This window comes from Copidosoma floridanum, unplaced genomic scaffold, assembly GCF_036245765.1.
Source record: "Copidosoma floridanum isolate Cflo_tuat_1 unplaced genomic scaffold, Cflo_Japanese_pri ptg000008l, whole genome shotgun sequence".
NCBI lineage: Eukaryota > Metazoa > Arthropoda > Insecta > Hymenoptera > Encyrtidae > Copidosoma > Copidosoma floridanum.
The window spans coordinates 5,778,844-5,782,637 of NW_028321885.1; positions in this window are offsets into that span (position 1 = coordinate 5,778,844).

Sequence of the window (3,794 nt, forward strand, 5' to 3'; positions counted from 1 at the left end):
GCTCAGGATAATAACGACTTGATCCAAGGGCTTATGAAGTCGATAATTGGAGTCGACAAGTTGAAACTTATGTCAGCTACAGGAAAAGGGGGTTACCAAGCAATTCCTGCTAAAATATATGATTGTATCTACGGTAACTTGATACATAGTAAAGATGATGGTATTGAACAATTAAATTCGATTAAAAACATGTCACTTTTCTTATAGATTACGTTAAAGACAAAGCTACAAATGTATTGAGCAAAGAGGAGTACCGGATTGTCTTGACAAAAATGTTGTGGCGACTACGCAACCCAAGCCAAAAAAAGTGAAAAATTGAGTTTGTTGACGTTGCAGTTTGAATTATTATCAATTAAATAAATCAAAAAATTTTTTAATACAAATAGTTGTATTTTTTTTTCACCCATAAACTACGATTAGGTCCTCCGCAAGTCCCCGAAATAACGCAAAAGTCCCCCTAAAAAGCCCTGAAGTCTTCTGAGGTCCCTCACAGTCTTTTTAGTCACACAAAGTACCACTCAAGTCCTTTAAAGTCCCCCCAAGTATTCATTCTCCTCAAGCCCTCAAGTTCACTTAAATTTGCCGGAGTAAGACCTCTCAGGTTCCCTGAAGTCTCCTCAAGTCCGTTCGAGTCCCCCAAAGTCTTCTTTGGTCTATTAAGTCTTCTTAAGTCCCCCAGAGCTTTTTTAAGTCCTAATTCCTCCGAAATCCCCTAAAGTCCCCTGTAGTCCCTTAAAGTCCCTATTAGTCCTCTAGAGCCTCCAGAGCTCTCTTTATTCCTTTCAAGTCCTCCAAAATCCCCTTAAATCCTCTCAAGTCACCCAAAGTTCCTTTAAATCTTTTGAATTGCATCGAAGTAACCTTAAATCCACCAAAGCCTCCCAAAATCCCTCCAAGTCCTCTCAAATCCTCCAAAGCCCCCTCAAGACCTCTAAAGTCCCCTTGTGTACCCTTCAGATCCCTTAAGTTCCCTTGAAACTCTAAAAATTCCCGAACGTTCCCCAGAGATTTCTTTAGTCCCTTAAAATCCCCTTAAGTCCCTTAAAGTTTCCCAGGGCTCCCTTATTCCTTTCAAGTCCTTCAAAATCCTATCAGGTCTTCTAAAGTTTCCCAGAGTTTTCTTTAATTTCTAAAAGTCCACCAAAGTAGTCTTAAATCAACCAAAGTCTCCAGAAGTCCCTTTTAGACCTGTCAAGTCCTTTGGAGTCCCCTCAAGTCCTCAAAGTCCCCCAAAAACTCTTCGTGTACCACCAAGTCCCCATAAGTTCCCTTGAGTCTCTCAAAGTCTCTCAAAGTTCCCTTAAGTCCTCTAGAGCCCCCAGAGCCCTCTGTAATCCTCTAAAGTCCTCCGATTTTTTCTCGAGTTCTCTCAAGTCACCTAGAGTCCTCTTAAGTCTTCCCAAGTCCCTTCAAGTCCTCTAAAGTCCTCCAAAGCCCCCTCAAGATCTCTAAAGTCCCCTTCTGTACCCTTCACTCCCCTTCAGTTCCCTTAAAACTCTCGAAGTCCCCTAAAGTCCCCCAAAGATTTGTTAAGACCTTTAAAGTCCTTTTAAGCCACCCCGAGTCCCCTTCAGTCTTTTAAAGTCCACTGAAGTCGCCTTAAATACACCCAAGTCTTCCGAAGTCTCTTATAGTCCTCTGAAGTCCTCTAAAGTCGCCTGAAGTGCTCCAAAGTTCCCTTGTGTACTCTTTAGTCCCCTTGAGTTCTCTTGAAACTCTAAAAGACCCCTAACGTTCCCCAGAGATTTCTTTAGTCCCTTAAAATCCTCTTAAGTCCCTTAGAGTTTCCCAGAGCTCCCTTATTCCTTTCAAGTCCTTCAAAATCCTATCAGGTCTTCTTGAGTTTCCCAGAGTTTTCTTTAATTTCTAAAAGTCCACCAAAGTAGTCTTAAATCAACCAAAGTCTCCAGAAGTCCCTTTGAGACCTGTCAAGTCCTTTGGAGTCCCCTCAAGTCCTCAAAGTCCCCCAAAAACTCTTCGTGTACCACCAAGTCCCCATAAGTTCCCTTGAGTCTCTCAAAGTCTCTCAAAGTTCCCTTGAGTCCTCTAGAGCCCCCAGAGCCCTCTGTAATCCTCTAAAGTCCTCCGATTTTTTCTCGAGTTCTCTCAAGTCACCTAGAGTCCTCTTAAGTCTTCCCAAGTCCCTTCAAGTCCTCTAAAGTCCTCCAAAGCCCCCTCAAGACCTCTAAAGTCCCCCAAAGTCCCCTTCTGTACCCTTTACTCCCCTTCAGTTCCCTTGAAACTCTCGAAGTCCCCTAAAGTCCCCCAAAGATTTGTTAAGTCCTTTTAAGTCACCCTAAGTCCCCTTCAGTCTTTTAAAGTCCACTGAAGTCACCTTAAATGCACCCAAGTCTCCCGAAGTCCTTTTTTGTTTTTTAAAGTCCTCTGAAGTCCCCGCAAGTCCTCCAAAGTCTCCCAAAGTCTCATCGTGTACCCGTCAGTCCCCTGGAGTCCCCTGGAGTTCCCTTTATACTTTTAAAGTCCCTTTCAGTCCCCTTAAGTTCTCTAGATCCCCCAGAGCTCTCTTTAGTTTACCGAAGTCCCTCTAAGTCCTCTCAAGTCCTCAAGAGCCCCCTCAAGACCTCTAAAGTCCCCTTGTATACCCTTCAGTTCCCTTAAGTTCCCTTCGAAACTCTAAAAGTTCCCGAACGTTCCCCAGAGATTTCTTTAGTCCCTTAAAATCCCCTTAAGTCCCTTAGAGTTTCCCAGGGCTCCCTTATTCCTTTTGAGTCCTTTAAAATCCTATCAGGTCTTCTTAAGTTTCTCAGAGTTCTCTTTAATTTCCGAAAGTCCACCGAAGAAGCTTTAATCCACCTAAGTCTCCAGAAGTCCCTTTTATACCTGTCAAGTCCTTTAAAATCCCCTCAAGTCCTCAAAGTCCCCCTAACACTCTTCGTGTACCGTCAAGTCCCCATAAGTTCCCTTGAGTCTCCCAAAGTCTCTCAAAGTTCCCTTAAGTCCTCTAGAGCCCCCAGAGCCCTCTGTAATCCTCTAAAGTTCTCCGATTTTTTCTCGAGTACTCTAAAGTCGCCTAGAGTCCTCTTAAGTCTTCCCAAGTCCCTTTAAGTCCTTTCAAGTCCTTCAAAGCCCCCTCAAGACCTCTAAAGTCCCCTTCTGTACCCTTCACTCCCCTTCAGTTCCCTTGAAACTCTTGAAGTCCCCTAAAGTCCCCCAAAGATTTTTTAAGTCCTCTTAAGTCGCCCAAAGTCCCCTTCGATCTTTTAAAGTCCACTGAAGTCGCCTTAAATCCACCCAAGTCTCCCGAAGTCCCTTTTAGATTTTTCAAGTCCTTTGAAGTCCTCTCAAGTCCTCCAAAGTCTCCCAAAGTCTCATCGTGTACCCTCCAGTCCCCTGAAGTCTCCTTAAGTTCCCTTTAGTCTCTTAAAGTTCTCTTCAGTCCCCTTAAGTTCTCTAGATTCCCCAGAGCTCTTTTTAGTCTACCGAAGTCCCTTTAAGTCCTCTTAAGTCTTCCAAAGCCCCCTCAATTCCTCTAAAGTCCCCCAAAGTCCCCTTATGTACCCTTCAATCTCCTGAAGTCCTTCTAAGTTTTCTTTAGTATCGATTCGTTTAGACAGTCGATAATTTTTAGTTGCTACGTAATTGACAACTTTTACAGGGATGATATTTTCACTGTAAGAAGTCGTTTATTACTTAGGACTTTCTCCGGTACTTTTTGCGGTACTTTTTCTGAGGTTTTTTTCTGTACTCTTTGCGGTTCTTTATGCAGGACTATCTCCGGTACTTTTTTCGGGATTGTCTCTGGTATTTTTTTGGGGACATATTCTGGTACTTTT